The following is a 13946-nucleotide window of genomic DNA, read 5'->3' on the forward strand; positions in this document are numbered from 1 at the left end:
AAGATGGATGTGACTTGCCTAGAAGCTGCCCCCAGCATGCAGGATACAGGAGAAAGTAGGTTGGAGATGGAGATCCCTGGAAACTGGTTCATTCTCTGGGTTTGTGGGGAACTATAGTTTTGGAAGTAGGGGTGCCATGGGGGAGGTGTGGGGTCCTTGAGGTTGGATTGGTCAGTGGAAGCATCTTATACCAGCTCGTGTAGTAGGTACTATCATTAATGCCCATTTTGCCAGTGAGGAAACAGTCTCCGAGAAGTTTGGTAACCTGACCAAGGATCTGCAGCTAGTGTGAGGCAAAGCCTTGATTCTTCTTCCTAATTACTACCTCACACAAAGCAGGCTGTCATCAGCGTCCAGTGACTGCTCCTTGTACGCCCCCAGGCTCCCAGAGGAGGATGGTCACCCGCACAGGGGTAAGCCAGGAAGGCTTCCTGGAGGAATGGGACTTCAGCTAGGCCCCCTACATGGGGAGGAGCTACCTAGTGACTCAACCCCGGTCGTATATCAGGATCACCCGAGGGAGTCCAGGCCCCAAGCCCCACCCACAGAGATTCTGATTTCATTGTTCTGTGCTGGGGCCATCACTAGACAATGCTGATGTGCAGCCAGATGGAGCAGGGCTTGTCCCTTAGGTGAGGGCAGGGTGTGCAGGAGGCCAGGGCAGGAAGAAGCCCTTGGGGAGCCAGGACTGGGCCCCTATCTCTGGGTGGGGGCAGTGTGAGGTGTGCAGGCCAGTTCACGGGCAGGAGGTCCGGCGGTCCCCTGGCAGTAGGTCTTCCGTTTTATTGTTTCATCTAATGTCAGTCACCAAGCCGGGCCTGGGCACTGGATCATCGACGAGCCTGTAGTCTGCCATGTGTGCCTGTGTCCACCCCTTAGGAAGCGTGAGTGTCTTCAGCCTGCAGGGAAATCTTGGTGTTTGCACTTCATGATCAGCATTTGTTCAGGCAATGGGGAGGCAGAGGCTAGGCAGGGCCCAGGCTTCTGGAAAAATTCATCCCTTGTCATCATAGCCCAGCATCCTTGGCTCCCAGGGCGGTAGACAGAGAGCATCTCCTAGGGCAGGCCCAAGAGCTGATGCAGTAAGCGAGTGACTGGGATGCCCGCTGCCGCTGCTCCTCCTGGACATGGTCCCTCAGCCCTGGTCGTCCCACCCGCTCCCTGCACTGTGGGTGCCACCCTGGTCTGGCACCTTGCTTTTCCACAGGATTTAGCCTCCTGGAGACAAGGACTGTGTATTTACTGCCCTCAGGTGAGTAGCCAGGACCTGAGAACAAATCTAAAAGAAAAAAGAAAGTCACACATAAACCCATAGAGAACCAGCCTCCCCACCACCTGCCCTGTGGGCCCCATGCCTTTGGCTGGTGTCATCCTTTTTGGGTAGAGTGAGCTTGAAGAGCGGGTAGTTTTGACCAAGAACAAATAAGACACCAAACACAAAACACCCCCTAACTTAAAAAATAATTTTTAAAAAATTTATTTTTGAGCAACACAGGTGAGGGAAAGGAGGAAAGCACAAGTGTTTCTCTCTTTCCATCAGCATCCCACCTGCTTATTGCATTATGTTGCTTAATCCTCCCAACAACCCCAAGAGACAGGTATTATTACCCATCCACTCCCGTTCATGCAGGCAACAACTTTGTCTCCAGGGGGTGACCTTGGTTGGCCTAGCCAACTCCAGTGTGAGCCTCCACGTTCTGCTGCCTCTGCTGGGTGATCCCACAGTGAGACAGTAAGTACCGCAGAGAACCCACGTTGTCATAAACAAGTCACAGCAAACGTGGACAGGAGCTTGAGTGTCGGGGGAGAGCTCAGAAGTGAGGCCACCTGGGATTTGCCTGGTCTGGTCTCTGAACGTGGGTCAGCACCTCCCCACGAGCCCCAGTTTCTCCAGCTGTGAGATGAAGGGGTGGGACCAGACTACCCCGTTTTGTGATTCTGTGCCAGAGTGCAAAGGCAGGAGTCCTGACAGGCTCAGAATTTTCTTGCTCTCCCTCTCACATTCCACACTTCCTCTAATTAACCCCAAGGGCTCACACATTTGCAGAGCAAAATTAACTGTGCTTTAAAAAGAATGCTGGAGAAGGGCTGTGAGCTGTGGGAGCCATCTTTCGGAAGGCTCAAAGGACCAAAGAACAGAGTGCTTCTGTCAGTGACGACTGGAGGTCGGGAGGCTGGGGCCAGATGGGAGCAGGGTGCTTCCCACAGTTGAGGGGACAGGAGGAGAGAGGCATGCACTGTCCCCTTCAGCCCGAGCACACTGCCACGTGACAGGGAGGGGCCCGTGGAGGTCACCTCGCTGACACAGTTCCCCAGCGGGTGGCTGGGCAGACAGTGACCTCAGGCCCAGCCAGGTCAGATCCTTCACGTGCATGATTTCATCCAAGCATTACATGGACGAGGACACTGTTACACAACTGTCTGTGACAAGTCCTCTCACTAGTCCCGCTTTACAGAGTGGAGGCGGAGGCACAGCTGACAAAGCGCACAAGGCTAAGTGAGGATGAAGAGTGCACGTAGATGGTTGGGTGCTGGGACCCCTGGGGACTGTGACGGTCAGTCCAGCTAACTGAGGAGAAGAGTGGATGGAGGGAAACGCTTGCAGATGGCTTGGTTCACAGAGGACTTGGTCCACACCAGGCCCTGTGCCCTCGATGCACTGACCCAGGCCATCTCCTTCACTCCTTGTAGAGTCCAAAGAGCGTGGGGAGCTCTGAGGGCCTTGGAGTCCCGAGAGAAGAGGTGTGGGGTGGGATGGGAGGAGGGCCTGGCCTGCAGGGCCTGTGCCCAGGCAACAACAGGTCCCAAAGCCCATGGGATCCCTAGCAGTTCCTCAAACACAGGCCAGGGCAGAGGCTGCAGGATGAGCCCACATCCATGCTCCCCTCCTAGAGTTACAGAACCCCCTGTTTATGGCGGGGCCCCTGGCCACCCAGACAAAGGCCATGCCTCCCAGCCTTCCTTGCAGCTCCCCATGAGCAGAAGTGACAGACACCACTCCCTGGTGGTGGTCTTCAGGAGAAGCTGCCATACCCTCAGCCCCCAGCCCAACTCCTTCTGCCTCTTCCCGCTGCTGGGAATGTAGACACAGCTGCTCCATCTGACACAACCAGGAGAAGCAGCCCGGGCCCCACTCAGCCCAGAGTCACCATTCCAGCCAGTAGAGAGAAATGGAAGTGTATTTTGTTTAAATCATTGTTATTTTTAGTCTCTGATACAAGTGCCAAGTTGCTTCCGTCGTACTCGGCTCTTTGCGACCCCATGGACTGTAGCCAGCCAGGCTCTTCTGTCCATGGGATTCCCCAGGCAAGAATACTGGAGTGGGTTGCCATTTCATCCTCCAGAGGATCTTCTTGACCCAGGGATTGAACCTGCATCTTTTAGGTCTCCTGCATTGGTAGGTGGGTTCTTCCCCACTAGCACCACCTGGAAAGCCCTCTGATATAAGAGCCAAATCTATACCTGAATTCCCAGAGTCTTGAACTCTTTTGCCCTGACCACAGGAAGAAGTAGATTTTACACTGGGCTGTGTGCGTGTAATCAGAACAGGCCTTCATGAAGCAATACCACCCCTTCCCACACTCTGCATTCAATATTTTAACTTTAGTTTTTAAAAAAAAAATGCTTATCGTGTGCTCACTAAATTTTGTCATGACCTGAAGTCTGAAAAACTGTTCAGACTATTAGCCAGGTTGACGTTGCTCCCGTTAGGCCACCAGCTTTCCCACTTTTCAGTGACCACCCACTGCCCCCCACTCTCTCTCTCACACCACTCTTTGTCCCCCCTATTTCTAATAATCATTTATTCAAAAGACGTTTATGAATTACTTACTCTGGGGCAGAAACTGCTCCAGTGGTTATCCTGCTAACAGTAGCTGGGAGCTGAAAGGGAGAACTGAATCAGTGTTCAGGGGAGGCTTCCTGGTGGAGGTAGCATCTACATCGGTCCTTGAAGGGCAGAGATACATGTGGATGAGCAATGCATCGCAAGACTGGCCTCAGTATTAGCCTCTCCCAGCCTCCCAGTTCTGAGGCTCTAGCCACACGGTTCTTGCTTCCCTGCCTGAAAAGAACCCAAATCTTTCCCACCTTAGGGCCCCCACACTCTGTTCTCTGTGGCTGGAATGCTTTCCTCCCCTTTGATCATCCAGCTTCTACGCACTGCTGAATCCCCAGCACTGATCACCTGATCTGTGCCTGTCTCTAAGCAGGTGGTGATCAATAAATATATGTTGAATGAATAAATTCTAACTTAGCCCGATTCATCTGTTACTTGGACAACTACAGCAGCCTTCAAACTGGCCTTCTAGCCCCTTCCTTTCTAGGACTCCTGGTCCATCTTGGTCACGGCTGCCATGGAGGCAGGATTTGTTTCCTCTGCATAATACCCTCAGTGATTCCCTATTACCCACGGAGTGAAAGTCAAATTCATTTTGACTGACCTCCTAGGGGCCTGATGATGTGACCCCGGCAGTCCTTTTGCTCCTCCTCTTTGTCTGCTTCCTCTCCACCTCCTGCACCTCAGAGTCTTAGTTTAGTCTGTACTTCCTGCCTGAAGAACTTTCTCCATTCTCTCCCTTTACATGGTAAACTCCTACACATTCTTCAAAACCCAGCTCCAACATCATGCCTCCTTCCCACCTCCACGCTGCTTCTGTCCCTCATTGGCCTGTATTCTGTCCTAAGGTCACTGGCTGCATTTCCTTGATTCCCCTGCTGGAGGTCCTTGAGGGCGTGGATCATGTCTTGTCACATGTGTTTCCTTGAGTCCTGGGCCTGGCACAGGGCAGATAACCAGGATGTACATGTTAAATAAATGAATGGCTAGATGAATTATCTTGTCTCAGTTCAGCCTGACATCTTCCTTTAAAAAATCATCACTCCTGGTGCCGTTTATCACGACTAACTTCTCTTCAGGTACGTGAACAATTTTACCCTTTCCTGTAGAAACTTTCTTCAAGTTGCTGCCAAGCTAAAGTATCACAATCATTTCATGTTGGAAACTAAAATGTCAACATTTTATAGAAAGTGCTGAAAATTTTATGTTTAGTTAAAAGAAACAAGCTTCTATAATTTTTTTTTTAATCTAGTGAATTTGGTGCATTCAGGTATATAAAATTTTTGGCAAATTGGCTGCCTTATTGCCTCCTGAACTGTCCTCCCAGCTTATATTTCAAAAGAAACACTAGCCCAAAGGAATGACTCCCGAAGAATGGAAATGGGTGTCCTTTGGGGTAGAAAATAGAGAGGCTTTCATGCATTATTTTATTTGCATTGTGCTTGGGTTTCTCTTGCAGTCACACTCCTGTGCTTTTTTAGTGTCACCCCAATAGCACCAAGTACTCACGTGTTCATCAGAAAGTGTTCGGGTGACCTCTCTCAACTGGAGGGAGGGCCACCAGCCTGGATGGGAACCATGCTCCTTTCTCTCATTGGCTGCTTGGCCACTGGGGATGAGAGAGTGTGGAAACAGGACCGTATTAGCCAGGACCCTTTGGTGCAAGCAACAGAAACTCAACTTAAGACTAGCCTAGGCAGAGAAATAATTTACTGGCCCTCATAAAAAAGGAAGATATTGGGGCCGTTCTTGGAAGTGAAGGATAGTCTAGGAACCAGGGCCTCTGTGACGGCAACTCCCCGGTGCTGCTGTATTGTTTCTTTTCACCTGTTGGCCTCATTCACTCTGACTCCTGTTGAAATGTTCTCTGTGTGGCAGAGAACTTGGCGGCTCAAGCAGAGAGAGAGCTGCTTGCTCCCAGAGGCTACACATCAGTCACAGGGAAGGATGACTGGACCCATCAGCGCGCCAGGTGGGTGGGGTGCTGTGAACGGCCAGCCTGGATCATATATCCACCCTTGCAGCCAGGACATGGGCTGTGACCAGGGGGAGGGACACAGGCAGGCATCTCGGAAAGATACAAACGAACAGTCCTCTATACAAACGGTGATTAGAGTAATTTAGCCTGAAGAAAAACCCAGGGATGTGGGTAAATATCACATATTTTACTTAGCTTGCTTGGGAGACCAGGACTTTTAGAAATTTAGACGCTTCACACTGAATTCCCACCGACTGACCCCACCCAGACACACACTTCCCTTCCAACTAAGCTCACTGACCACTGCTCAGAGAATAAATATTCCTAGAATGAATGAATGAATGAATGAATCAGTCAATCAGTCTATATATGCATAGCCCACACTTCCCTACTTCTGGGCCATCCACTGCTCGGTCATCTGGAACCTGTCACCACCCCTGTTTCCGCTTGTTTTGATCATGCCCATCATTTAAGGCCCATTTCAGGTGCTGCCTCTTCCATGAAACCCCTGAGCCCATAACCAGTAGGGATTTGCTGCTTTTTAAGAGTGGTTTCCCTCACTCTTTATAGACTCCATAAAGATTTTATGTTGCTTTATAGACTTTTATAGACTCTATATGATTTTATGTAGTTTGTATTATGTATTGGTTTAGCAGGAAGAGTTTCCAACAATTAGTCCATCACAATTACTTCATCACACCAGTGGGAGGTGGTAAGTTCCTTGTCCCTGTAGGGTTTATTTATCTATTTATTGATCGGTCAATATGTATTTATGTGGCTGCCCCAGATCTTAGTTGCAGCATAAAGGTTCTTTTTTATTTTTTAACCTGTGGCATGTGAAGTCTTATTTGCGGCATGTGAGATCTAGTTCCCCGAACAGAGATTGAACCCAGCCCTCCTGCATTGGGAGTGCAGCGTCTTGGCCACTGTGCCACTGGGGAAGTCCATCCTATAGACTTTAGAGCAGAGGCCTGTTTGGGGGTTGTTGTAAAAAGGTGACGACCTCTTGGGTACTGTAGATTAGTTTACTAGGACCACTGTAACAAATTACCACAAACTGGGTAGCTTAAAGCAACAGAGATTTATTCTCCCACAGTTCTGGAGGCCAAAACCCCGAAATTACATCAGTGGGGTTGTTACTTCTGGGCTGTGAGGGAGATGCATTTCCATGCCTCTTTCCTGGCTTCTGCTGGTTGCCAGCCATCCTTGGCACTCCCCAACCTGTAGACACATCACTCCAGTATCTATTTTCACATGATGGTCTCTGTGTCCTCTCTTCTCCTTATAAAGACATCAGTCATTGGATTTAGGGTGATCTCAAGATCCTTAACTCATTGCATCCACAAAGACCCTGTTTTTCAAATAAGATCACATTCTGAAGTTCCAGGTGGACATGTATCTTTGGGAGACACTATTCAACACGTTCTGGGGGAGCCTGTGTAGGACAAACTAACACAAACCAAAGTGGCCACAGTAGAAGCCAGACAGGTACCTGGAGAGCACAGACCTCAGCCCCAGGCATCCTCAGTTCTGGTTTTCAAAAGAAGCCAGAGGTCAGACTTTGTAGGGAAAATATCTGGATTTTTAAATGCGGACAAAATATTCAAAACCTGTAAAAGTATTATGAGCTATACATCTGTATATTTATAGACAATACATCTGTAGATCAGATTTGGTCTGTGGAGCACCAGTTTATGACCCACCAGTGGAAGCTGCTGCTGCTACTGCTAAGTCACTTCAGTTGTGTCCAACTCTGTGCAATCCCAGAGATGGCAGCCCACCAGGCTCCCCCATCTCTGGGATTCTCCAGGCAAGAACACTGGAGTGGGTTGCCATTTCCTTCTCCAATGCATGAAAGTGAAAAGTGAAAGTGAAGTCGTTCAGTCGTGTCGACTCTTCGCCACCCCATGGACTGCAGCCTACCAGGCTCCTCCGTCCATGGGATTTTCCAGTGGAAGCTACAGCTTGGCTTGTGAGTTCAGAAAAGAACGCACGGCCCATGCACTTCTGCGAGAAGCCACCAGATGGCGCGCTGGCCATTGCATTAGCCAGGATTGGGAGACATCCAGGGGCTGAAATCCAAGAGATTTTTTTTCAAGTCAGAGGTGGAGGCGGGGTTGGGGGTGGAGGCAGGGTTGGGGGTGGGGGCAAAGTAGAGAAGTGGGATTAAGCTGATGATCAGAGTTCATTCCATTTAAAACTTTACGTCCTTTTCTCTTTATCTTTGATGCCTGCTATTTCTTGTCTGCTAGTGATACCTACTCCCTTGGCAGACAACACAGGTTAAAAAAGTAGTAAAGATATTACTACAGGAAAAAGAAAGGAAGAGCCAATTCAACAGCTTTTTCTTATTATAAATACATCAATTAAGTTTAAAAAAATTGACACATACACACAGCAAACCATACAGGATATTCCTGCTCCCACTGCTAACACCAGCTGTCTCCCTCGTTGCTTTGAGAGTTCTGAATTCAGGGACTGGGATTATTTTTGTTGTTATTGCACACATATAATACACTTCTCTTACAAGGAAAATTCTGCATTGTTTGTACAGTTGAATTATGTAGATCAGAATAGATGATTGCTAACTTCTATATTTATGAAAGTGCAAGTGTTGGTCACTCAGTCGTCTCTGACTCTTTGTAACCCCATGGACTGTAGCCTGCCAGGCTTGTCTGTCCATGGGATTTTCCAGGCAAGAATACCTGAGTGGGTTGCCATTTCCTTCTTTCTGTATACATGACCCTGATCATCGTAAACTTGGAAAATTCTGAAGGAAATGGGAATACCAGACCACCTGACCTACCTCCTGAGAAATCTGTATGCAGGTCAGGAAGCAACACTTAGAACTGGACATGGAACAACAGACTGGTTCCAAATAGGAAAAGGAGTACGTCAAGGCTGTATATTGTCCCCCGGCTTATTTAACTTCTATGCAGAGTACTTCATGAGAAACGCTGGGCTGGAAGAAGCACAAGCTGGAATCAAGATTACCAGCAGAAATATCAATAACCTCAGATATGCAGATGACACCACGCTTATGGCAGAAAGTGAAGAAGAACTAAAGAGCCTCTTGATGAAAGTGAAAGAAGAGAGTGAAAAAGTTGGCTTAAAGCTCAAAATTTAGAAAGCAAAGATCATGGCATCTGGTCCCATCACTTCATGGCAAACAGATGGAGAAACAGTGGAAACAGTGGCTGACTTTATTTTTCCGGGCTCCAAAATCACTGCAGATGGTGACTGTAGCCATGAAATTAAAAGACGCTTACTCCTTGGCAGGAAAGTTATAACCAACCTACACAGCATATTAAAAAGCAGAGAGATTACTTTGCCAACAAATGTCCATATAGTCAAGGCTATCGTTTTTCCAGTAGTCACATATGGATGTGAGAGTTGGACTATAAAGAAAGCTGAGCGCCAAAGAGTTGATGCTTTTGAACTGTGGTGTTGGAGAAGACTCTTGAGAGTTGCTTGGACTGCAAGGAGATCTAACCTGTCCATTCTAAACAAAAACAGTCCTGAATATTCATTGGAAGTACTGATGTTGAAGCTGAAACTCCAATACTTTGGCCACCTGATGCGAAGAGCTGACTCATTTGAAAAGAGCCTGATGCTGGGAAAGATTGAAGTCAGGAGAAGAAGGGGAGACAGATGATGAGAGGGTTGGATGGCATCACTGACTCAATGGACATGAGTTTGAGTAAACTCTGGGAGTTGGTGACGGATAGGGAGGCCTGGCATGCTGCAGTCCACGGGGTCGCAAAGAGTCAGACTCGACTGAACGAATGAACTGAATTATGGGGAGGGGACATTTCCAGAAACTTAATTACACCTAATCACAGCTTCAATTTTAGATGCAATGCTTAATGATGTGTTCTTAACTTGTAATATAAATGTATATTTTTTATAATGGAAGTGTTAAACATTCACAAAAATGGAAGGCATAGTATAACGAACCTGGGATATTGATGTTGGCTCTGTGTGATACTCATCATGCTGTTAGGAAGCCCAAACTATCACACATGAAGCAATCACATGGAGAAGCCCTGAGACGACCCGAAGAGAGAGATGCTTGGTCATCCCCCCAGCTGCCACAGTCCCATGCAGTTCCAATGCTAGCTTCCAACTGACTCCAACCTCATGGGATCCTGAGCCGGAACCACCCAACTGAGCCCAGCCTTGACTTCCTGGCCCACAAATACCATGAGAGATAATAAGATTGTTGTTGTTGCTTTGGGCCACTAAGTTTTGGGGTGATCTGTTACTCAGTAGTAGGTAAACAGAGTGTTCTGGGAATTTCCCCCTGGAGATAGGTAGTGAGAACCTCCTAAGCCTTGGGTGGAGTGAGTAACTTTCTGTGTGATCTGATTTCAGTCACCCCCAAACATTCTATTGTTTGTGCCAGAAGGTCCACCATTAGTGGCTGACTCGTTGAGATGTGTCTTTGACTCTCCTGTGAGAAGTGAACAGAGAGTTTCAGACCCCATCTCACCCTACGCCTCTGCGATGGAATGAGTCAACTCTTTTCCTCAATGGGGTCAGCAGAGGGGGGCTGCAAGGCATACCCCTGGACAGATGACCTGTATTAGCAGACCCCTCAGCCACACATCAAATTTGTCCTGCACCCTAAGGCTAGACAGCGGGAGGCTTTGTAACACATACATTTTATATACAACTTAAATATCTAGTCATGGCATTATATGACAGTGACTTCTATAAGACAGTGACTCTTAATTTCTTGGGAGCTGCAGTCATTTCAAGAAACTCATGAGACTTTTCATCTTTTTCCCATAAAAATACCCTTAGGCATATAGACGTACAAATTTAGTTTTAGATTCTATAAACAAATAAACTCTTTATGCTAAGTCGCTTCAGTCGTGTCCAACTCTGTGTGACCCCATAGACGGCAGCCCACCAGGCTCCCCCGTCCCTGGGATTCTCCAGGCAAGATCACTGGAGTGGGTTGCCATTTCCTTCTCCAATGCATGAAAGTGAAAAGTGAAACTGAAGTCGCTCAGTTGTGTCCGACTCCTAGCGACCCCATGGACTGCAGCCCACTAGGCCCCTCCGTCCATGGGATTAACCAGGCAAGAGTACTGGAGTGGGTTGCCATTTCCTTCTCTGAAACTCTTTATAAATATAAATAAATTTGATTATCTAGCTATAAATTTAATTGTTATGACTGCATAATATTCAATTGTGTGGCATTATTGTAATTTATTTAACCAGTCTCCTATGGTTGAAACTTAGGTGGCTTCCAAGGTTTCTGTGTTTTCAACTGTACTAAAAATCTCTGTCCCAAGATTTTTATAAGCATCTTCTCCTGGTTCTTAGTTTATGCTGGTTGCATCTTATGTGTCCCTGTGGCCGTTTTGTATTTTTGGAACAAGACAGGGCATGTTTAATAAGTGTATACAATGTTTTAAAAATGAGAAATACACGAGTTGGAACCGCCCCTTGCTGTAGCCTTGGGGTGCAGCCAGGGGCTCCTGGCTTGGCCTCACCCAGGCCTGGGAGAAGGGAGGGTGCTGCATGGAGGGGAGGTGCTGGGAATGTTTTCCAGCCAGCAGGGTGTCAAGGACGCCTGTGATGCAGGCTGTGGGGAACCTGGCCTTGCTATCTAGCTGGAAGAGCAGTAATTTATGTCGTGGGATGAGGAAGAACAGGAGCTGTGTGTTCCGTCCTAGAGCGGGGGGGTCCCGGAGAGTGGGGTGGGAATGTGGCAGAAAGGTGGAAACCACTGCCTTCCAAGAGCCTGGGTGCACCGGCCGACAAATCTTTATGTCCATAAAGTGAGCCTTCAGCAGTGGGCAAGGGCCTCTCCTGGTGCCACCAGCAGCAGCCAGAGCCTGTCCTTGGAGGTGGACAAGGCCCAGTGAAAACAGGCGGCAGAGAAAGGGGCCTTTGTGGAGAGCGGAGGGTGGTCGCGGGCTGGAGGGAGGTGGCCGCCACGGCAGGTGCTGCCACCGGGTCAGCCCTGTTTACTGGAGAAAAAAGCCCAACCCAAACTGAAAGTAAAAAATTCAGTTTTATTTGGAGATCTTACTGAGAACTATAGCAGGCACAGACAGCCTCTCAGATGGCTCTGAGGAGCTGCCCTGGAGAGATAAGGGAGGAGCCAGGAAGAAACCGCAATTGAACATCCAAAGATTACAGCTAATCACACAAAAAAACTGTTATCTCCAGTCAATTATTATGGGAAGATGCAAGAATCTGGGTTCATTGAAAATTTTTCCCTAGATACACGTCTTAACTATCTAGGGCCAGTAGCCAAAGCACAGAATTTTCCCTGCTTTTCTCCATCCTGAATTCCCCTCAGGGTGCACCGTCAGTGGGAAGCTGCTGTGGCTAATGGCTTGATCCTTGTAGAGCTGGGGCAATGGCAGCGTTCCCCCGACTCCGATGCTGCTGCCCTGGTAGGGGTGAGGGTTGCTAGCAGCGAAAGGGACCGTATGTAGCGTATATTGTGCTAGCGGGTGGGGACTTTGGTCTCCAAAGCAGTCTGCCTGCCTTCCTCCCTTTCTTCTTCCCTCCCTCCCTTTCTCCTTTTCTCCTTCCTGCTTTCCTTCCATTTTATTTTTGTTCTTGTTATTCTTTCATTATTTTTCTTTTAAAAGGTCTTTCTCCTAGTTAATTTTGGTAATTACAAGAGTGACATGCGCTCATTTGCCTGGTGAATCCATACAAAGATGGAACCAGGCATAGAGATCCTCTCCCTCCCCGCTCCTGTATCAGCCCTGGGGAACCTTTCACCCTCCTGTCTGTACAAGAACGTGGAAAGTTCTGTACAACTAGGATCTTACTAATATTTGCTAAAATAAAAAAACCCCAAAAACCCACCTCAGGCCTCAGCGTCCCAGTGGTTTTTAGCATGGAATATTTAGAAACATGTGAAGACTTTTTTGTTGTTACTTTTTGTTGACAATGAGGAGGCAGGGTTGGTGTGACATGAAGGGAAAAGGGATGCTGAATATGCTGTACTGGGAGGGGCAGTTTTGTACCTGCAGTTCCTGTAGTGTCCCAACTCAGCAACACATTTTCTAAATTTCACAGGTTGCGCACAGTCCCCCAGACAGTGGAGCTGTGTCTAATCTACTTAAAAAAAAAAAAAAAAAACGCGGACTATGCAACAGGAGGAATCTACCATGTTCATTCAATCATTTCTCTATAAGAGAAATGGCTCTTCAGATACTTACATTGTTTCGAGTTGTTTTTTTTCCCCCACTATTTCAAATTGTATCACAAAATCACTTCTTTTTATATATCCTTTTGGTGGGTGTTTCTATTCCTCTAGGAAACCTGTCAGTCTTGGGGCTGTGAGGCTATAGTGCTCGTATTTTGTGTAAATAAAATAACCTGAAGAAAGTGTCAGGTTATTTTCCCAAAGCGTGATGCAGTATGCTCACAGCAGAGCACAGCTGGCTTCCCGGGCACCCTCAGTACCCCTGGCTGTTGCTGTTTGGTGTTTGAAATTCTTGCCTATTTGCATAATGAAAACCAGTGTTTCATTGTGGCTTTCATTTATATTTTTCTGACCTCTGAGCATCTTTTAAAACTCTTTTTGGCCACTGCTCCATAGATGCCTCCGGGGAGGCAGTCCCTCAGGCAGTCAGGGGATCCCACAGCAGTAAAGTGCCTTTCTCATCATCTCATATCAAAGTGTGTGGTCAGCATGACTTAACGCCGTTGATGACAACCTTGCTTAGTAATCTTTGCACAAGGGCCCTGCATTTTCCTGTAGGACCAGGCCCTGTCTCTAACATACATATCCTTCAGCACCTGCTGGGGCAGCTGCCTAGGCTCCTGCCTTCCCAAACCTGCTTCTCTGCTCTCCAGTATCCCAAACTCTTGGAGACACAGGGCAAGCTCTCTTGAGAACTCTGCCTGTGCTTCTGGGTCACTAGATGGCAGCCCCTCCTCCTTGCAGGAACCCCAAGTTTCCACGCAGAATTCTGAGGGTCCCCCCTACTGGCGACAGGGTGAGCCACCTTCCCACCATGGGGCCAGGTGAAAAGAGTTATTTGTCACCTGAATTTTTCCCCCTCAAGGAATATCATCCTCCACATTGACTGACTGAGGGTGGAGGCTACTGGGGTGGGGTCAGTTTGAGGACTCTGGGGAAAGGGGTTA

The sequence above is a fragment of the Capra hircus genome, chromosome 28 (genome assembly GCF_001704415.2).
Source record: "Capra hircus breed San Clemente chromosome 28, ASM170441v1, whole genome shotgun sequence".
NCBI lineage: Eukaryota > Metazoa > Chordata > Mammalia > Artiodactyla > Bovidae > Capra > Capra hircus.